The sequence below is a fragment of the Pelophylax lessonae genome, assembly GCF_965119305.1.
Source record: "Pelophylax lessonae genome assembly, chromosome: 12".
Taxonomy (NCBI): Eukaryota; Metazoa; Chordata; class Amphibia; order Anura; family Ranidae; genus Pelophylax; species Pelophylax lessonae.
The window spans coordinates 202,184,942-202,208,203 of NC_138779.1; the positions used below are offsets into that span (position 1 = coordinate 202,184,942).

Genomic DNA, 23,262 nt, shown 5'->3' on the forward strand with positions numbered 1-23,262 from the left:
CTGCGATTCCAAATTTCGGTAAATCTCATGATGTGTGTATGATGCCATAATTTCCTAATGGCACCCCAATCATGCCACAATTTTGCTGCGATTTTTGTGCTGCAATTGTGGCAAATTGCAACACGCGATGCTGTCGCTCAAAAAAAAAGCTCCTGCTCCTTTTTGAGTGACAGAGGCGCGCATTGCGATTGCAGTGCGCTTTATTGCACGACAATCACTGCAAAATCGCGGCGTGATTGTGTTGTCATTAAGGAAGTAATGGCATTGCACACGAGTCCTGCGATTTGCCACAATTTGGAGTTGCTGGCCATTGTTGGGCCTTGATTCCAACTGCCTGCGATTCCAAATTGCGGCAAATTGCATGATGCATGTACGATGCCATAACTTCCTAATTGCACTCCAATCATGCCACAATTTTGTTGCGATTGTCGTGCTGCAATCGTGGCAAATTGCAACATGCGATGCTGTCGCTCAAAAAAAAGCTCCTGCTCCTTTTTGAGTGACAAGAGGCTCGCATTGCGATTGAAGTGCGGTTTATTGCATGACAATCACTGCAAAATCGCAGCGTGATTGTGTTGTCATTAAGAAGTGATAGCATCGCACACGAGTCCTGCGATTTGCCACAATTTGGAGTCGCGGGCCATTGTTCCCCATTGTTGGTGTCATTGGGAGGAATTGTTCCCAATTGTTGGTGTCAATGGGAGGAATTGTTCCCCATTGTTTGGGTCATTGGTAGGAATTGTTCCCCATTGTTGGTGTCATTGGGATGAATTGTGCCCCATTGTTGGTGGTATTGGGATGAATTGTGCCCTATTGTTGGTGTCATTGGGAGGAATTGTGCCCTATTGTTGGTGTCATTGGAAGGAATTGTGCCCTATTGTTGGTGGCATTGGGATGAATTGTGCCCTATTGTTGGTGGCATTGGGATGAATTGTGCCCTATTGTTGGTGGCATTGGGATGAATTGTGCCCTATTGCTGGTGTCATTGGGAGGAATTGTGCCCTATTGTTGGTGGCATTGGGATGAATCATGCCCTATTGTTGGTGGCATTGGATGTGCCCCATCCCCTTAGTCTGCCTGTAAAGTGGCGCATCTGTACCATGTATAAAACCTGCTGCAGCAAAACTGACATTTATAAAGAAAAAAAATGACATTGAAATTGCTGGCAATACAAACATGTTTAAAAAAGATGTTACCCGCTAGGATTGTTTTTACAAGAAAGACGTCCGTCGGCTCCAGGGCTGGCCCAAGACTTTGTGCTGCCTGGGTCCAAGAATGAAATGCTGCACTCCCCCCCCCAAAAAAAAAAGTCACACCCAACAAAAGGCCCCCATATCCATTATTTTATATAAATATAACATATAGAAAAAAATTATGTATGCTGTTATCTTCTTCCATAACTCACCAAACGCCCGCTGTCTGTCCTCAGTCCTCCTGTCACTCCTGTGTCTGCTGCGCCCAGTGGTGTATTTAGGTTTTGTGCTGCCCTAGGCCTGACTAAGTTTGTGCACTCCCTAATTTAAATATGACCCACCCCTTCCTGTAAAGGCCACACCCCTTCCTGTTTATGATCCGCCCTGTAATCCGTACACCACCGACCACAACCACAGTCTATCTGTGCCCATCAGCATAGCCTCATCAGTTCCCATAAGTTCAGCCTCATCAGTGCCCATCAGTGCTGCCTCATTACTGCCCATCAGTGAAGCCTCATTAGTACAGCATATCAGTGTGGCCTCATCAGTGGCCCTCAGTACAGTTCCATCAGTGGCCACCAGTGTAGCCTATCAGAGCCCATTAGTGCAGCCTATCATACCGGCAGGTAAAAGTGTGGCTGCTTTATGGGGGTGCCAGACTGATTTGCCTCCTGGACCCTGTCCTTTTGCCCAATTCCCCCCCTATAATACTGGCACTAAACTAAAAGTGTAGCACAAACCAGGGGGTACCCTTTTCATGCGGGAGTCGGCAGGAGGCTGTTTTTTGCATGCGGTGTGCAGCTTTTTTGCTGACCCCCTGCAAAGTGCCGCCCTAGGCCTGGGCCTTGTCGGCCTAGGCCAAGATATAGCACTGGCTGCACCCACCACCCTAGAAGATCCAGCCTGCCCTGCTTGAGATGGAGTGCGCTGATGTCTGAGGTCATTGCGCACACCACAATCACGTGATGAACGTTCCCCCGAGGAGACGATCAGCCTACTCATACTCATCAGTTTGCACTATGGGCGGCAGTATAAGATGGGGAAATGCCGCCCGTAACCCGCCTCAAACTGTTGACACGCAAAACTGCTGTAAAAAAAAATCTTGGGAGTCAATTTTCTGCCCCTCTCCAAGTTCTGCCTGGGTCCAATGGACCCAGGGGGACCCATGGTAGGACCAAAAACGGTATCGGGGGGATGCCTACAGCTGTGGGCATCATCCTGGTATAACCACTTAAAGTCCAGTGACGTACAGGTAGGCTGCTGGTCAGCAACTGGACAATCTGATTGTTTGAGTATCTTCATTTTTGATATCCCGAAAATACTACGTTGGCCATAAGCTTAAGACTAGACCAGCGATCATAGGTGATCATATGAAATTATCCTTCCGTCAAAAATGATTGTTCCACACCAAAAAAAAAAAGGTGGATTTGGTCAAGTTTGATTGTATTTTTTTCCAGGAATTTTTCTCTTCCGAAGAAGACAATTGTTGTGTGCGACCAACTTTTTGAAAAGTCTTCAGATTGGAGTTTTCTTGAGTATCTTGTGGTGCCAGTCACACTTCAGGAGGACAATGAAGGTGGCAATTGGTGGACTTTACAGAAAGATGTTAATGACGGTCTCCTCTGATCTCCTCTGGGTCCAATCTTCCTTCGCATTTCAACAAACAAGCGGGTGTAGCCGATATTCATCTCCCTCCATTGTCCCAACCTGACAATAAACAAAGCCTTTCACCTAATTGTTTAACTGACCCCTGGATTATCCTGCTCTGATCTACATACACGGGAATCCCAGCATTTCTAAAAATCGGGAATGGCCGGAATTGTGCAACTCTATCTCTAAAGATGGAAATACACTAGCAGATTTTCAAACGAACGTTTGTACGAACATTCCTACTAACTCTCACCATTGGAGGGCGTGACGAACGTCATACAAAATACTCTAAAAATGTTTGCTTTTAACGATCGATTTTGGGGTGAATAGATTTTGCTGAATGAAGTTCACGTTACTGTTAGCCTAGGTTTACACTTGTCCGCGCACGCGTCACATGTGTCTTTGCGCACACGCGTCGCAGGTACTACAGCCCATTAACTTGGCACCATGTAATTTGACAAAGCATGAAAAAGCGCCACATGTGGGGGTGCCGTTAACTCCTTGGCGCCGAGCAAACACAACCCTGCGAGCGGCCGCATATTTGCGCGCTACAGTGCTGTGCTGAGAGCGCGCGCCCTGTGTGCTCCCTCCACAGTTACTGGCGACTAACTAAAGGCTCCCATTCGCATCTTGCAATTGGGAGCTTTCCAATCATGTGACCACTCTGACAGCCAATCACGGCAGTCACATGACGCTAAGCCCCGCCGCCACCTCCCAGCATTCTAAACCCTTTAAAGAGTCGGCTCTAAGGGGTTAAGAATTAATTGCTGACTCACACAAGTTGAACCTACGCTTAGGGCTCGTTCTCACATGTGCCCCTCTGAAAAGCGATTTACAGGGGATCACTTTTCAGAGGCATTTGACAAGGGGTGAGGAAGTGATATGTTAATATGTAAGCACAAGTTTGCAGAGTGGTTGTGGGGTGGCTCCATTGACTTAAATAGGTTGCATTCAGTGCCGGTGTAACGTGAGAATTACCTACCCCGTGAGAATAACCTACCCTCGTCACTTCCGGCCAGGAACAGCAGAGCAGCGCAGCAGTGCGCATGCTCACAGCCCCGGATACCTAATGAAAGAGCTGAGGATCAGACTAGTGCGCATGCGCAGTAGTAGGAAATTATCACGGTGTCCGTGAAAAAAACCCACGCCACGCTTACATTAAAACAAGTGTGCTGCAATATAAGTAATCTCCGCCCCTGTCCCTGTCACTCCCCTGATCTTGGCTAGTAAATATAAAAGCGGCTCTAGGCTCCGTGAGTTATGTTCTCATACACCCGCCGCCGCTTTTATATTTACTAGCCGAGATGAGGGAAGTGACAGAGACAGGACTTGAGATCACTCGTATTGCAGCACAGCTGTTTTAATGTAAACGCTGCATTACATACAGTGCCGTGCAACCGGAAGTGACGAGGGTAGGTTTTTCTCACGGAACACCGGTACCACCCGCCGAATGCTACATTCCATTCACTTGGCGTCACCTGGTGTGGTAAAACATGGTGTCACCAGCAATCGAGGAAAGGAATAGTGCCCCATCTTTGGTGTCAGTGGGAGAAATGGTGCCCCATCATTTGTATCAGTGGGAGGAATAGTGCCCCATCATTGGTATCAGTGGGAGGATGGGTGCCCCATCAATGGTTGGTTTCAGTGGGAGGTTTAGTACCTCATCATTGGTGTCAGTGGGAGAATTGGTGCCCCATCATTGGTGTCAGAGGAAGGAATAGTGCCTCATCATTGGTGTCAGTGGGAGGGATGGTGCCCCATTGCTGGTATCAGTGGGAGGAATAGTGCCCCATCATTGGTGTCAGTGAGAGGAATAGTGCCCCATCATTGGTGTCAGTGAGAGGAATAGTGCCCCATCATTGGTGTCAGTGAGATGAATAGTGCCCCATCATTGGTGTCAGTGGAAGAAATGGTGCCCCATCATTGGTATCAGTAGGAGTGATTGTACCCCATCAACGGTGTCAGTGGGAGAAATGGTGCCCCATCATTTGTATCAGTGGGAGGAATAGTGCCCCATCGTTGGTATCAGTAAGACTGATCTTGCCTCATCATTGGTGTCAGTGGGAGAATTGGTGCCCCATCACTGATGTCAGTGGGGGGGGGGGGTGCCCCATTGTTGGTATCAGTGGGAGGAATAGTGCCCCATCATTGGTGTTAGTGGAAGAAATGGTGCCCGATCATTGGTATCAGTAGGAGGAATAATGCCCCATCATTGTTGTCAGTGGGGAGGAATGGTGCCCCATCATTGGTATCAGTGGGAGGAATAGTACCCCATCATTGGTGTCAGTGGGAGGAATAGTGCCCATCATTGGTTTCAGTGGGAGGAATAGTGCCCAATCATTGGTATCAGTGGGAGGAATAGTGCCCAATCATTGGTGTCAGTGGGAGGAATAGTGCCCAATCATTGTTGTCAGTGGGAGGAATGGTGATCCATCATTGTTGTCAGTGGAAGGAATCATGCCCCATCATTGGTATCAGTAGGGGTGATCATGCCCCATCAATAGTATCAGTGGAAGGAATAGTGCCCCATCATTGTTGTCAGTGGGAGGAATGGTGCCCCATCATTGGTATCAGTGGGAGGAATAGTGCTCTCCTCTATCCTGACTTTTAGAGTAGGTTCACATGTGTATGGGTGGGGGTCCCATGCAAAATCTCACCTGTTCCTGACCCGTAGAGAAATCCGCTGCACTCGAAAAATGAAATCTGCATAGCCGGCTGCCCACAGTTAGAATGATAGGGGAATGAATAGGGGAAATTTTAAGTATAGAAGATTTGTGCTACAAGGGGGGAATTTTTTTTTGGAGGGGGGGGGGGCAAGAGGGAGGGGGGATTTAAGCAGGGGGGACGATTTGTATTGGGAGGAGGGGAATGTATGCTTAGGGGGTAAGAATGCAGATTAGCGCTTATTGTTTTTCTGGGGGAATTTTTGCTGCCACATAATGCTCATATACCTGGGGGGGGGGGCGCAATTTGGCATGTTCGCCCCCCCCCTGGGCTCTAGATGACCTTGTCCCGGCACTGGGCGGCATAGAGGCGCCCTATCGCTTCCCAGCTGCCTGCTAACCGCCTTATAAAAGGCAATCTGCCATGGATCGCTTCTCGCTCAGAAGGGCGGCAAGAGCTGCCACCTGGGCAAACAAGTCCTAGGGGCCTTGGAACAAAGTTAGTTGACTCAACCAGGGCCGCTGATAGGGGGGGACCACCAGCCCTCTTGTAGGGGGCCCGAGCACACAGGGGGCCCACACAGAGAGGGGGATTAGTGATGGACAACAAGTACAGAAATCTTCCTCCAGCACCTGAATCTGATCTGTCCCTCTCACTGCTATCAGCTTTTATCTGTTGAGAAAGAGACAGTCGTCCCTCACTAATCCCCTTCCCTGTGTGGGCCCCCCTCCCAGCACTGGCTCTAATGTTATCGCTGCTCAGGAGTTTATTTGTAACTTTATTTCTCTCTCTCTCTAATCCTGGAGTTCCTCTCTGTCTCTTTGATCACCGAGCTCCAACTGCCCAGCCTGTATATTTTTCTCATCTCATCTTCTTTTTTATTTAACATCTTTTTTTTTTTTTTAGATTTAGCAGGAATTATGGGAGTTATGTTATATTTGTGTCTGATAATAGTGATTTTGTTGTCATTTTAGCTAAATATATCTTTAATATTTTATTGGGGGGGCCCTGCCAGGTAGTCAGTATGGGGCCCCGCGATTTCTAACAGCAGCCCTGGACTCAACGATGCCAAGATCGAATGTTCTGCTGAACGATTTTTCAGTTCGAATGTTCGCAGGAAAAAAAAAAAAGTGCCCATATCTCATCAACCTCATCCCATTCAGAGCTTTATTTTCTCAGCTCCAGAACACATAGTGGGGGGGTCCCAGTGGGGGGTCTCTGCCCACCTGTGGATAGTTCCTCTGGCTGTAGAGTGAAAAGCTCCTTTAAGGCTTTTTATAAACATTATAAGCAAAACGGTTGGGAGGGAGGAGCTATTCAACAGAGCTGACAATTTAATTAACACCTTTACAGAAGTTGCCCCACCATGGGTACCATTCATTCCCCCCTCTGCGATCTCTCCCATTGCTCACTGACAGCTGCTCTTCTCCCCAGGATGTCCCTATATGGAGTGTGACGTCACTGCGGGGATTCCCACCCACTGACTGTGACTCATAAGCTGTGCTGGGAAGTCCGGGCTCACCATGCTGAGCGGCAGAGACACAAAGAACACGCGGGCAGAGGAGGACATCCAGGCGGGTAAGAGGGCACTGAGCCCGGGAGGAGAACACATAGGAGATCACACATCTCCACTCACCTACCTACAACATTCTATCCATTTACATTGTATCTCAGAGTCCTGGGAAAGTTGGATTTCCTATTTCTAGTTGAGGAAGTTGGGTGATACATTGTATTTTATATTTTATTTCACTTCTTTTCTATGGGTGGAAGAACTTTGGGTTGGTTTGGTTGATGCCACCATAATTAGATCCTAGGACTGCTGTCAGGATAAGTCCACCTGTGACCCTTTAGTTGTGGTGGGACTACAAGTCCCAGCATCTCTGTTTATGTTATTTTGCCTTTGGTGGGACTACAGGTCCCAGCATCTCCGGTCATCGTGTGATTTTCTGTGCCTTCGAAGGATGATATGAGCCCTTTTTATGGTGGTGATCATCCTCAAAGTCATCAACAGCGGAGACTGGGAGCATGTGACTTGAGATGAGGACATAAAGTTTCAGGTTAGTTGTGGTGGGACTACAAGTCCCAGCATCTCTGTTCGTGTTGAGATTTTCTGTCCCTTTGAAGGATCATATGAGCTCCTTTATATGGTGGTGATCATCCTCAAAGTCAACAGCGGATACTGGGAGCATGTGACTTGAGATGAGGACAAAAAAAGTTTCAGGTTAGTTGTGGTGGGACTACAAGTCCCAGCATCTCTGTTCATGTTGAGATTTTTTTTTTTCCTTTGGTGGGACTACAGGTCCAAGCATCTCCGGTCATCGTGTGATTTTCTGTGCCTTCGAAGGATATGAGCCCTCTTTATGGTGGTGATCATCCTCAAAGTCATCAACAGCGGAGACTGGGAGCATGTGACTTGAGAGATGAGGACAAAAAGTTTCAGAATAAGCCAAACTGTGACCCTTTAGTTGTGGTGGGACTACATGTCCCACCATCTACTTTCATGTTAAGATTTTCTGTGCCTTTGGTGGGATTATAGGTCCTAGCATCTCCAGTCACCATGTGGTTTTCTGTGCCTTTGAAGGACAATATGAGCTCTTTTATATGGTGTTGATCATCCTCAAAGTCATCAACAGTGGAGACTGGGAGCATGTGACTGGAGAAGAGGACAAAAAGTTTCAGAATAAGCCAAACTGTGACCCTTTAGTTGTGGTGGGACTACAATTCCCAGCATCCCCGTTCGTGTTGAGATTTTCTGTGCCTTTGAAGGATCAAATGAACTCTTTATATGGTGGTGATCATCCTCAAAGTCAACAGCGGAGAATGGGAGCATGTGACTTGAGATGAGGACAAAAAGTTTCAGGTTAGTTGTGGTGGGACTACAAGTCCCAGCATTCCTGTTTAGATCTTCTGTGCCTTTAAAGGATCATATGAGCTCCTTTATTTGGTGGTGATCATCCTCAAAGTCAACAGCGGAGACTGGGAGCATGTGACTTGAGAGATGAGGACAAAAAGTTTCAGGATAAGCCAAACTGTGACCCTTTAGTTGTGGTGGGACTACAATTCCCAGCATCTCTGTTCATGTTGAGATTTCCTTTTTGCCTTTGGTGGGACTACAGGTCCCAGCATCCCCGGTCATCATGTGGTTTTCTGTGCCTTCAAAGGATGATATGAGCCCTTTTTATGGTGTTGATCATCCTCAAAGTCATCAACAGCGGAGACTGGGAACATGTGACTGGCGACGAGGACAAAAATTTCAGAATAAGCCAACCTGTGACCCTTTAGTTGTGATGGAACTACACGTCCCAGCATCCCTGTTCATGTGGAGATCTTTTGTGCCTTTGAAGGATCATATGAGCTCCTTTATTTGGTGGTGATCATCCTCAAAGTCAACAGCGAAGACTGGGAGCATGTGACTTGAGATGAGGACAAAAAGTTTCAGGTTAGTTGTGGTGGGACTACAAGTCCCAGCATCTCTGTTCATGCTGAGATTTTTTTTGTCTTTGGTAGGACTACAGGTCCCAGCATCTCAGGTCACCGTGTGGTTTTCTGTGCCTTCGAAGGATATGAGCCCTTTTTCGGTGTTGATCATCCTCAAAGTCATCAACAGCGGAGACTGGGAGCATGTGACTGGAGACGAGGACAAAAAGTTTCAGGATAAGCCAACCTTTGATCCTTTAGTTGTGGTGGGACTACAAGTCCCAGCATCTCCATTCATGTTTAGATTTTCTGTGCCTTTGGAGGGACTACAGGTCCTAGCATCTCCGGTCATCCTGTCATTTTCTGTGCCTTAGAAGGATGAGTTGTTATATAATGTTCGTGTTGAGATTTTCTGTGCCTTTGAAGGGTGATATGAGCCCTTTTTATGGTGTTGATCATCCTCAAAGTCATCAACATCGGAGACTGGGAGCATGTGACTGGAGATAGGGACAAAAAGTTTCAGGATAAGCCAAACTGTGACCCTTTTAGTTGTGGTGGGACTACAAGTCCCAGCATCCCTGTTCATGTTTAGATCTTATGTGCCTTTGAAGGATCATATGAGCTCCTTTATTTGGTGGTGATCATCCTCAAAGTCAACGGCGGAGAATGGGAGCATGTGACTTGAGATGAGGACAAAAAGTTTCAGGTTACTTGTGGTGGGACTACAAGTCCCAGCATCTCTGTTCCTGCTGTTTTTTGTCTTTGGTGGGACTACAGATCCCAGCATCTCAGGTCATCGTGTGGTTTTCTGTGCCTTCGAAGGATGATAAGAGCCCTTTTTGCATTGATCATCCTCAAAGTCATCAACGGCGGAGACTAGGAACATGTGACTGGAGATGAGGACAAAAAGTTTCAGAATAAGCCAAACCGTGACCCTTTAGTTGTGGTGGGACTACAAGTCCCAGCATCCCTGTTCCTGTTTAGATCTTCTGTGCCTTTGAAGGATCATATGAGCTCCTTTATTTGGTGGTGATCATCCTCAAAGTCAACAGCGGAGACTTGGAGCATGTGACTTGAGATGAGGACAAAAAAAGTTTCAGGTTAGTTGTGGTGGGACTTCAAGTCCCAGCATCTCTGTTCATGTTGAGATTTTTTTTTTTTGCCTTTGGTGGGACTACAGGTCCCAGCATCTCTGATCATCGTGTGATTTTCTGTGCCTTCAAAGGATGATATGAGCCCGTTTTATGGTGTTGATCATCCTCAAAGTCATCTACAGCAGAGACTGGGAGCATGTGACTGGAGACGAGGACAAAAAGTTTTAGGATAAGCCCACCCGTGACCCTTTTAGTTGTGATGGGACTACAAGTCCCAGCATCCCTGTTCGTGTGGAGATCTTTTGTGGCTTTGAAGGATCATATGAACTCTTTATATGGTGGTGATCATCCTCAAAGTCAACAGCGAAGACTGGGAGCATGTGACTTGAGAGGAGGACAAAAAGTTTCAGGTTAGTTGTGGTGGGACTCAAAGTCCCAGCATCTCTGTTCATGCTGAAATTTTTTTTGTCTTTGGTAGGACTACAGGTCTCAGCATCTCAGGTCACCGTGTGCTTTTCTGTGCCTTCGAAGGATATGAGCCCTTTTTCGGTGGTGATCATCCTCAAAGTCATCAACAGCGGAGACTGGGAGCATGTGACTGGAGACGAGGACAAAAAGTTTCAGGATAAGCCCACCCATGACCCTTTTAGTTGTGGTGGGACTACAAGTCCCAGCATCCCTGTTCATGTGGAGATCTTTTGTGCCTTTGAAGGATCATATGAGCTCCTTTGTATGGTGGTGATCATCCTCAAAGTCAACAGCGGAAGCTAGGAGCATGTGACTTGAGATGAGGACAAAAAGTTTCAGGATAAGCCTATCTGTGACCCTTTATTTGTGGTGGGACTACAAGTCCCAGCATCTCCATTCATAATGAGATTTTCTGTGCCTTTAAAGGGCCATATTGTCTCTTTAATATGTTGGTCTTCCTCAAAGTCATCGATAGCGGCGACTGGGATTTATGTGACTTGAAATGAGGATGGAAATTTTCAGGATGAGAACATCTGTGACCCTTTAATTGTGGTGGGACTACAAGTCCCAGCATCTCCTTTCATGTTGAGATTTTGTATGCCTTTAAAGGATCAAATGGTCTCTTAATGCGGTGGTCCTCCTCAAAGTCATCAATAGCGGGACGGCATCGAATTTAGAAGACGGGGGAGCATGTGACTTGAGATGGGAACAAAAAGTTTCAGTACAAGCCCACCTGTGACCATGTGGCTGGACTATAAGTCCCAGCATTTCCATTCTTTCTGAGATTTTCTGTACTTTTGAATTATGAAATAGTTTCTAATGTGGTGGCCAACCTCTTTAATAGACATCAACAGCGGAATGGTGTAGAGCAGGGATCTTCAAACTTCGGCCCTTCAGCTGTTTCGGAACTACACGCCCCATGAAGCATTGTAACACTGACATTCACAGACATGACTAGGCATGATGGGAATTGTAGTTCCTGAACAACTGAAGGGCCATCATTTGGAGACCCCTGGTGTAGAATGTAGAAGACGGGGAACATGTGATCCCATTGAGGAGAGACAAAGGGAAAAAGTGAGTGATCCCTAAAGCCTGGTACACATTATTCGTTTTTTTTTTTTCTTTCAACCCAGTGGGCTGAACGAAAAAAAAACTGACCGCTCGGGAGGAGCCGCTGTACTAACAATCCAATGTTAGTACGGTGATCTCCACTGCTGTGCTATTGTGTTTCTAACAGGGGGACGCCCCCCGCCATAACACCTCAGTTATCACCCTCAGCTATTGGCTGAGAACGCTGATTGGGTGTCGATCGGCAGGCCACTCGGCGCCGAAGCCCACCCGCTGAGAGGCTGCATATTTGTGTGTGGCCGGCGCCAAGAGATTACGTTGAATTTGTATGTTAAGTTGCAACAGGTAGGTAAGTTTCAACAGTGTAACTCCAGCCTGTTTTTAAGTTTTGGATAGCCCAGGGAAGGAATAACTGGCCATTCAGTGATGTAGAATTGCTGACAGTTCCACCGGACAGTAGGTGGCAGCATGCAGTGAGCAGCAGGATGGCCGACCGGCGATTTCTGGGACCAGCGTAACGTCACGCTGCCTTCGTTCTTAAGCACGAGTCATATATAAGTCATATATAAGTTGGATGTTTGTAAGTCAAGGACTGCCGGTAGAATTTAGGAGATGGGGAACTCGTTATCCATTTCTTGAGAGAGAAAGTTTCAGGACACGCTCATCTGTCCCACCATATCCTTTCATGTTAAGGCTTGTAGATCCATCATAGATAAACCTAGAATGGCGTAGGTGAACCAGCAAGCTGAACTGGTTCCACATCTATGTGCCCTTAAATAATGGTCTATTGAATTTTTTGATGGTCATCAGTAGCCTGAAGGTGTAGACCAGTGGTCTCCGAACTGAGGCCTAGAAGCCGAGCCAGATGCGGCCCTTTGTTTGTCTTTATTCTGCCCTTGGGACACTATTTCATCCACTGACTCCAAAAATGTGGCATAATTCCTCCCACTGACACCAACGATATGAAAGAATACCTCCCACTGACATCAACAATGGGGCACAATTCCTTCCACTGATACCAACAAAACGGCACAATTCCCCCTACAGACATCAGTGATGGGGCAAAATTCCTTCCATTGGCACCAATGATGGATCACAATTCCTTCCAACTGGCACCAACAATGGGGCACTATTCATTCCACTGACAACAACAATCGGCACTATTCCCACCACTGATACCAATGATGTGGCAGAATTCCCACCACTAATACCAACGATGTTACAGAATTCCTCCCACTGATACCAATGATGTGGCAAATTTCCTTCCATTGACACCAACAATGGGGCTGAATTCCTCAACGATGGGGCACTATTCCTCACACTAACATCAGTGATGGGGCACAATTCCTCCCACTGATACCAACAAAAGGGCACAATTCCCCCTACAGACATCAGTGATGTGGCAAAATTCCTTCCATTGGCACCAATGATGGATCACAATTCCTTCCAACTGGCACCAACGATGGGGCACTATTCATTCCACTGACAACAACAATCGGCACTATTCCCACCACTGATACCAATGATATGGCAGAATTCCCACCACTAATACCAACAATGTTACAGAATTCCTCCCACTGATACCAATGATGTGGCAAATTTCCTTCCATTGACACCAACAATGGGGCTGAATTCCTCAACGATGGGGCACTATTCCTCACACTAACATCAGTGATGGGGCACAATTCCTCCCACTGATACCAACAAAAGGGCACAATTCCCCCTACAGATATCAGTGATGGGGCAAAATTCCTTCCATTGGCACCAATGATGAATCACAATTCCTTCCAACTGGCACCAACGATGGGGCATTATTCATTCCACTGACATCAACAATCGGCACTATTCCCACCACTGATACCAATGATATGGCAGAATTCCCACCACTAATACCAACGATGTGGCAAAATTCCTTCCATTGACACCAACAATGGGGCTCAATTCGTTCCACTGACATCAACGATGGGGCACTATTCCTCCCACTAACATCAGCGATGGGGTACTGTTCCTCCCACTGATGTCAATGATGGGGCACTATTTCTCCCACTGATACCAAAGATAGGGCATTGCTTGAAGGACAGTAAACCGGCCCTTTGTTTACAATGTTTGGAGATCCCTGGTGTAAGAGTTCAGATGGCCCAATTTATTTTATGATCAAATTCAAAAAAGGTTGCTTTCCATTATTAGATTGGATATGGTCAAGTTGGCTTTAAAGCCTCCTAAGAAATAGAACCTCTATGTCAAAATTGGCTGTGCCACTGGCCCATACTTACTTGAAATGTTTGTTTTGGGTGCGTCTCTTTTAGTAATCACCCCATATGGACCTGCCAATGATCAATTACTAAGCTCTTGTTTTTTATTGATCAGGGTTGACCCCTGCTATGACTTGTAGTTCCTCCCCAACTATAAGGTCTATAATTGTCCAAATTACCTAATTTTGTATTCCTTCTTCTATATGAATAGCAACCGATATCCTGCCAATACTTTGACTAGGTAACTGAGGAATGGTGAAAGTTTAGGGAATTTCCAAGGTTATCGGAAGGTAACTCTGGGAAGTCCCAGAAAAGCTGTCTTCCAGATGTTGTGTTTCAGTGGAAGGTAAACATGATGGGGCACAATTCCTCCTGCTGATAACAATGATGGGACACTAATCCTCCCACTGATACCAACAAAAAGGTTCAATCCCTTCTACAGGCATCAGTGATGGGGCAGAATTCCTTTCATTGGCACCAACGATGGAGCACAATTCTTTTAACTGACACCAACAATGGGGCACCATTCCTCCCACTGACACCAAGAAAAGGGCAAAAATCCTCCTACTGATACCAACGATGGGTCAGAATTCTTTCCATTGACCCTAATGATGTGGCACTATTTCTCCAACTGACATCAAAAATGGGGCACTATTCCACTAACATCAACAATGGAGCACTATTCCTTCCACAGACATCAACTATGAGGCACTGTTCCTCCCGCTGACACCAAAGATAGGGCATTGATTACTCCAACTGGACACTAGGACATTTTCTACCCTCACTAGCCCTAGTCCGGCCCTCCTAAACTCTGAAGGACAATAAACTGGTCCTTTGCTTAGAAAGTTTGGAGACAGTTGGTGTAGAAGTGCAGATGGCCCAAATTTTGTTAATGATCAAATTCAAAATGATTGCATTCTGTTATTGGATTGGATATGGTCAAGTTGGCTCTAAAGCCTCCGAAGACGCAAAGGTCAAAATCAGAACAACAACCTTTGGTAGTCCCATGTAAAATTCAAAAGGATTGCTTTCTATTATTGGATTGGATATGATCAAGTTGGCTCTAAAGCCTCCGAAGATGCAAAGATCAAAATCAGAACTACAACCTTTGGTAGTCCCATGTAAAAAATGGCAATGCCACTGGCCCATTCTTATTTGAAATGTTTGATTTGGGTGCGTTGCTTCTAGAAATGCCCTGTATGGCACAGCCAATGATCAGCTGCTAAGCTCTGTTTTTTTATTAGTCAGGATTGACCCCTGGTTAGTAAGTCCTGCTATGACTTATGCCTCGTTTCCACTGAGTGGTACGGTACGGTTCGGTTCAGTACGGTACGGTTCGGAACGGTACACCTTACATTTCCACTGCCAATAGTACCCTTTCATGATAGGCGTGGTGTGGCAGGAAAGCTGTGATAGACGATTCTCTGTCAACCAATCAAAGTTCTGCAGAGTGTAGCTCCACCCTGTTGGTACGGTACTAATGTGCTTGGTACCCCAACGAAAGGGTCCCAAAAAAGTGGTACGGTACGGTTCGGAATTAGGGTACCATTCACAATAGAAACAGCAAAAATAGCATACCGTACCGTACTGCTCAGTGGAAACGAGCCATTATAGTTCCTTCCCAACTATAGGGTCTAATGCCTCGTTTCCACTGAGTGGTACGGTACGGTTCGGTACGGTTCGGAACGGTACACCTTGCGTTTCCACTGCCAATAGTACCCTTTCATGATAGGCGTGGTGTAGCAGGAAAGCTGTGATAGACGATTCTCTGTCAACCAATCAAAGTTCTGCAGAGTTTAGCTCCACCCTGTTGGTACGGTACTAATGTGCTTAGTACCCCAACGAAAGGGTCCCAAGAAAGTGGTACGGTACGGTTCGGAATTGGGGTACCATTCACAATGGAAACAGTAAAAATAGCGTACGGTACCGAACCGTACCGTACCGCTCAGTGGAAACGAGCCATTATAGTTCCTCCCCAACTATAGGGTCTAATGCCTCGTTTCCACTGAGTGGTACGGTACGGTTCAGTACGGTACGGTTCGGAACGGTACACCTTGCGTTTCCACTGCCAATAGTACCCATTCATGATAGGCGTGGTGTGGCAGGAAAGCTGTGATAGACGATTCTCTGTCAACCAATCAAAGTTCTGCAGAGTGTAGCTCCACCCTGTTGGTGCGGTACTAATGTGCTTGGTACCCCAACGAAAGGGTCCCAAAAAAGTGGTACGGTTCGGAATTAGGGTACCATTCACAATGGAAACAGCAAAAATAGCGTACCGTACCACTTTTTTGGGACCCTTTCGTTGGGTACCAAGCACATTAGTACCGTACCAACAGGGTGGAGCTAAACTCTGCAGAACTTTGATTGGTTGACAGAGAATTGTCTATCACAGCTTTCCTGCCACACCACGCCTATCATGAAAGGGTACTATTGGCAGTGGAAACGCAAGGTGTACCATTCCGAACCGTACCGTACTGAACCGAACCGTACCACTCAGTGGAAACGAGCCATTATAGTTCCTCCCCAACTATAGGGTCTAAGATTGTCCAAATTGTTCGGAATTCATATTCCTCCTTCTATACGAATAGCAACCGGTTTCCTAACAATACTTTGACTAGGTTAATGAGGACTGACGAATGTTTAGGGAATTTCGAAGGCTATCAGAAGGTAGCTCTGGGAAGTCCCAGACAAGCTGTCTTCTAGACGTTGTGTTTCAGTTCCAAGTTCAGTCCATTTCACGGAAACAGATGTTCAGATAGTTTTCCTGGTATTCACCCTCATAAGACTTCATTTACATAACCTGCTCAGCTGAACTTCACGTATTTCCTTCACGTTGTAAACACTTCGAGTGAAAGTTATGCAGGTCAGTAAGAATTTGCATATAAAATGTACACAAGATAGCGAAACTTGCTGTGTGGGCACATATAGGCTTAAGGCGGACCTGTATTCCAACCATAACCTGCTATCACTTTGCCCCTTTTGCTCCTTTAAAGCCAAAAAGTTACTTCCAACCAAAACTTTATTTTTTTTTTCACAGCTTTAGTACAGAAGGGTTATAACCTTTTGTCAGTTTAATATTGCTCTCCATGTCCCTATCGGGGCGATCTAACCTCACTATTTGTCCTGGGACCATTGCCAATAGCGTTAAACGTGAAAAGGACTCCCAAATGTTTGGTTGGGAAATCGTCCATTAAAAACACCTGTTCTGGTGCCAACTTTCAGACGTGGGCTTTCAGCTTCCTGTAGTGTCTCTGGGACAGGAAGTGAAGGAACATCTTCTCAATGGGGACACACACAGAATGGGGACACACACAGCAAACAAGTCCTGCAAGGTTCTAACTCTTCCGCAGTCTAAATGCAAAAAAATAAATAAATAAAAGCTACAGAGCTCCCCAGTGATCAGTTATGTGATATCTATTGGAGACACCATTTTAAACCTATGGCAGCGGGTCATTTGACCTGTGCCATAGAAGCTTAAGAATGCACCAATACCAGTTTTTTTAACCATTTTAATACTGGGTACTTTCACACCCTTTCCTGCCCAGGCCAAGTTTTAGCTTTTAGCGCTGTCGCATTTTGAATGACGCGGTCATGCAACACTGTACCCAAACAAAATTTTAATTATTTTTTTGAGACAGCTTGAGATTTCTTTTGGTGATATTTAGCCCCCGTTCACATAGGGGCGATCCGACTTCGGGTGGCGACCTCCGAGGTCGCGGTGCGAGCAGTGCGCCGCGACCTCGGAGCGGCCGCCACGGACTTCATAACATTGAAGTCTATGGCGGTCGCCTCCGGGTCGCCCCAAAGAAGCTCCGGACCCTTTTTCTAAGTCGGAGCGACTTGTGTCGCTCCTATTAGAACAGGTCCGCAGCTTCCCTATGGAAGGCGACCTGCGGCGACCTGTGAGGCGACCAGGTCGCCTAAGTGTGAACGGGGGCTTAATAACCACTGGGTTTCTTATGTTTTTGCTAAACAAACAAAAAAAGACCTAAAATTTGGAGAAAAAAAATGTTTTTCTTTCTTTCAAAATGTTTTTTATAAATTAGTAATTTTCCTCCTTTACTGATGTGCACTGATGAGGCTACACTGATAGGCGGCATTAATTGACAATGATAGGCGGCATTAATTGGCAATGATAGGCGGCATTAATGGTCAATGATAGGCGACATTAATGGGCAATGATAGGCGACATTAATGGGCAATGATAGGCGACATTAATGGGCAATGATAGGCGGCAATAATGGGCAATGATAGGCGGCATTCATGGGCAATGATAGGCGACGTTAATGGGCAATGATAGGCGGCATTAATGGGCAATGATAGGAGGGCATCACTGATGGGGCTGCGCTGATAATCGGGGCACTGATTATCAGTGCAGATGTCCATACTGTCAAGAGCCGATTATCGGCTCTCCTCTCCTCACACGTTGCCCGAGGGACACACCGCACCACCGATTGCCACGCTGTGCCCCCCCCCGGGGGAGCACATGGGTGGCCCATTCTGAAGGAAGTAATATGACGGCTAGTCAAAATGGTAAAGTCACTGCTCAGACGTCAATCCGCTATAGGCCAGGCAGGAAGGTGTACAAGTACAAGTATCAATACTTTTTCTCAAGTACTCGGTGATACCAATTACCGGTACCTATTTTTAGTGTAATTTTTTATTTATATAACTACCTTTATTTTGTTTAATCTTCCCGCACTTCCTGGCCTTGCCGCCAGGGTGAGGTACATCCTCTCTGGTCTCCCGTTGACTCCTGGTCGTTTCAGTGTCGTCAGTCCCAGGAGTCAACGGCTCTCCTCTGCTGCTGGCATCGCGTTATTTCAAAACCGGAAATGACGCAATACCAGGTGGATTTAGGCGCCATTTTTTAAGGGGGACTCGCTGTTTTGACAGGATATCGAGCGGCAGAGGAGAAGAAGAAGGGGGAAACAGTGACATGAGGAGTTTTAGTATTGGAGCATTTACGCGACTTTAAGTACTAGGGGTGCACCAATCCGACTTTTCTTGTCCCGATACCGATATCTGGCATCGTGTCTCTGCTATTACCGATACCGATCCAGAACTACACACATACACAATATGCATGCGGCTGCAGTACAGAGCAAAGCCGCTGCTTCATGTGTATGGCTCCTCCATTCACAGGCGGAGTGCATCTGATATCACTCCGCCTGTGAGCCGGACCTATACAGGAAGTAGCGGCTCCCATCCCATACTACTACTACACCAATGGCACTTTTCCACTGCAAGTACCGGCTCGGCTCTACTCGGCCCTGCTTGGCCCGGTTTGCTTTTCCACTGCTGGTACCGCATGGTACGGTGTTGGAACGGTTTGGTACGGTACGGTATGGTATGGTTTGCTTTTCCACTAAAGTAGTGCTAAAGTTAAGTGGGTGGGATAACAACGGGGTGGGTGGGATTCTCTGACCAATCAGTGGCTAGTAGTGACTGCATGCAAAGGATTGTGGGGTATGGTACCTCTTGGAACCACAATCGAGGTGGTACTGTTTTTGAGAGCCGTACCATTCGGTTCCATGAAGTGGAAAAGCGCCGCCTTACCGTACCGAACCGTCCCTACACCATACCGTGCGGTACCAGCAGTGGAAAAGCACAAAAGCGAGCCGAACCGTTCGGTTCCATGCAGTGGAAAAGCGCCATAAGTAAGGGACGGCTGAGCCGGGACTCAGCAAAACCGGATCGGCCCGTGGATGGGTTAATTTTACTGATCGATCCAGCTATTGTGGCAGTATCGGCGCCGATATCCGATCCTAATATCGGATCGGTGCATCCCTATTAAGTACTCATGCAAATGCTTAGTTTCGGTATTGGCGCAACTGCTAATAGAAGCTTAGCGACCCAACATGTAATCTTCACTGAAGCGAAGATATCGGTCGGGTTGACCTGTTCTTCAACAGAAAGAAAATGACTAAACACCTAGGCGTTTGGTTACATGTGACTGGCCATTGTGGGCACTTATAGAAGAATCATCTGCAGATAAAGTAGGTAGGTGTTCTTCAGCAGTTGGTCTCGCCATTCACACTACAGGTCCGGAATAGTTTACATTTGTGGATTGCGTGGGTTACATCATAATTGGGAGAGGGGGTCAACTGAACGTTTTCCAGCATTCTGGAAGATCTTTGTGACAATGTTTTTGCAAAAAAATAGGACTGATCAGTTCTGGTGGGACCGGTCTACAGCACAAGGGTACATTATGTACAGAACCGGAGATGATGTATATGGTATGTATACGTTTCGACAGCCTTGGTGAGTTCTTGTGAAATGATCTCCCATCGGATGTTCAGTGAGGCACAATGTTTACTAAGAAACCGGCGTGATCCAGACTTCCTGTGTGCTTTTCTTCCAGAACAAGATAAACTCGTCTCCACTTTTACAATTTCCTTGTTACTGTCGATTGCACCATTTTCATAACAGTAATGCCCCAACAAGCATGAGGAACGTGCTATAAATAGCTCTCATACTTTGAATCAAGAGTGGATCAACAAGATATTTTAAGAAGTTCTTTGTTGCCTTATATAACCACTCCAGGCCTTTTTTTTTTTTTTTTTACACTTTTTGTTTAAAGGAAAAACCTGTATTTTTTTGCTCGAAAAATAGTTAGAATCCTCAAACGTTATATATTTTAAAGCAGGCCTGAGAATCAATTGGTGGTTGATGATGCCTGCAGGTACAGGTCCACCCATACGTTGCTGGACTTTGGATGGTTATACTGTGATGTAGAGCTGCACGATTCTGGCCAAAATGAGAATCATGATTTTTTAGCTTGGAATAAAGATCACGATTCTCTGTGTAACAAAAAAAAATTGGGATAACTTTACTGTTACGTTTTTTTTTTTTATTCATTAAAGTCTATTAATTGCGTTTGAAAGACTGCTGCGCAAATACAGTGTGACATAAAATATTACAGCAATCGCCATTTTATTCTGTAGGGTCTCTGCTAAAAAAATATATAAAATGTTTGGGGGTTCTAAGTACTTTTCTAGCAAAAAAAAAACTGATTTTAACTTGCAAGCAACAAGTGTCAGAAAAAGGTCTAGTCTTTAAGAGGTTAAACTTCCTTTCTCCCTGGCAGAGGGAAGGAAAAGATACAATGTAATCATTTTGTTTATAGTTACTGGGAGACTTAGTGCCGGTTCACACTAGGGCGACCTGTGAGGCGACCTGGTCGCCTCACAGGTCGCCGCAGGTCGCCTCCCATAGGGAAGCTGCGGACCCGTTCTAATAGGAGCGACACAAGTCGCTCCGTCCTAGAAAAAGGGTCCGGAGCTTCTTTGGGGCGACCCGGAGGCGACCGCCATAGACTTCAATGTTATGAAGTCCGTGGCGGCCGCTCCGAGGTCGCGGCACGCTGCTCGCACCGCGACCTCCGAGGTCGCGGTGCGAGGTAGCGTCGCTGCAGTGTGAACCGGCACTTAGCTGATAGGCGTTTGCAGGAGGCTTTTTTTTTTTTTTCCACAGCTGTTCAGCTATGCAAAGAATCGAGCATATGTCAGGTTTAGATCGTCAGGGGGGTTTATCGAGATCGCGATTTTCATACGATTAATCGTGCAGCTCTACCGTGATGGCACAACCATCGAAAGTCCAGCAACGTATGGGTAGTCAAAGCCAATCCACGGGAGGAGGGGGACGCCACCTCCTGCTGCTTAGTTAGATACTTTGATTTCTAGTACAAGAGAGCTGACTGCCAGGTCTAAACAACGGCACTGGGATGATGCATGCAGGTAATAGGCATCACCCCGGTATAACCATCGAAAGTCCAGCGACGTATGGGTAGGTTGCTGGTCATTAGAGCACATGGAGGAACCCTTGAAATAACTTTCCAGTCCAAAGGAAGCCCTGCTGATACTTACTGTGTCTACAGTCAATGGTTTATTAGCATGAAGGTCAATCCCTTCCCCCACCCCCATTAGTGGATCAAAAATATATTTTTTTTAAGTTCTTCGTTGCCTTATATAACCACTTGACCTCCAGGCTTTTTTTTTTTTTTTTTACACTTTTTGTTTAAAAGTAAAACCTGTTGCTAGAAAATGAGTTAGAATCCCCAAAAGTAAAAAAAAAAAAAAAGTAAAAAAAAAAAAAAAAAATATATATATATATATATATATATATATATATATATATATATATAAACAGTATATAATATATATATATATAAACAGTATATAATATATATATATATATATATATATTTTTTTTTTTTTAAAGCAGAGGCCTCATCATGAAGGTCTTTGGGAAGAATCCCTCCCCCCACCCCCCTTAGTGGATCAAAAATATAAGTTCTTCGTTGCCTTATATAACCACTTGACCTCCAGGCTTTTTTTTTTTTTTTTTTTACACTTTTTGTTTAAAAGTAAAACCTGTTGCTAGAAAATGAGTTAGAATCCCCAAAAGTAAAAAAAAAAAAAAAAAAAAAAATATATATATATATAAACAGTATATATATATATATATATATATATTTTTTTTTTTTTTTAAAGCAGAGGCCTCATCATGAAGGTCTTTGGGAAGAATCCCTCCCCCCACCCCCCTTAGTGAATCAAAAATATAAGTTCTTCGTTGCCTTATATAACCACGTGACCTCCAGGCTTTTTTTTTTTTTTTTTTACACTTTTTGTTTAAAGGTAAAACCTGTTGCTAGAAAATTAGTTAGAATCCCAAAAAGTTAAAAAAAAAAAAAATATATATATATATATATATATATATATATATATATATATATTTTTTTTTTTTTTTTTTTTTTTTTTAAAGCAGAGGCCTCATCATGAAGGTCATTGGGAAGAATCCCTCCCCCCTTAGTGGATAAGAAAGATATTTTAAGAAGTTATTAGTCGCCATATATATATATATATATATATATATAACCTCCAGGCCTTTTTTTTTTTTTACACTTTTTGTGTAAAAGTAAAAACCTGTATTTTTTGCTAGAAAATTTGTTAGAATCCCCAAACGATATATATATATATATATATATATATACTTATTTATTTATTTTTTAAAGCAGAGGCCTCAGGCCTGAGAATCAATTGGTGGGTGTAGCAATTTTTTGTCACACGGCAGCGTTTTTTTTAAACGCAATTTGTTGGGAAAAAATACACTTTTAATGCAAAAAAACACAATACATAACCATTTGTTTGTAAAATATAAAAGCCGATGTTACGCCAAATAAATAGATACCTAACATGCTATTGTTTTTAATCACTTTTGTTGTGGTCACATTCTTTGTGACAGCAAAAGGCATGTGACAGGTACTCTTTATGGAGGAATCTGGGGTCTATAAGACCCCAGTCGCTGATCACTGCCATCGTTAGTACAATGTCTGTACTGATCAGTAGCTTGATCAAAACTATACTGGTGTCCCCACTACTATAGTGCCCCAAAAACGCAGTTAGGGTTTTACCGAAGACGTGTAGCAGAATGGGTTTTGGCCTAAATTTATGA

At 45.2% G+C, this 23,262-nt stretch overlaps 1 protein-coding gene and 1 long non-coding RNA gene across 2 annotated transcripts in view; both read left to right on the forward strand.

Annotated features, from left to right (window-relative positions):
• The first annotated feature begins 7,012 nt into the window (after positions 1-7,012).
• Positions 7,013-23,262, forward strand: part of LOC309567663 (protein BTG3-like) — a 32,032-nt gene continuing 15,782 nt past the window's right edge. The window contains exon 1 of the mRNA XM_082273086.1: positions 7,013-7,085. The gene's annotated coding sequence lies outside the window, so the exon portion shown is untranslated. The remainder of the gene's footprint in view (positions 7,086-23,262) is intronic.
• LOC309568597 lies at positions 7,330-8,600 on the forward strand. Its single transcript, XR_014226033.1, has 3 exons — positions 7,330-7,375; positions 7,423-7,564; positions 8,526-8,600. It is a non-coding gene; the product is annotated as an uncharacterized lncRNA (long non-coding RNA).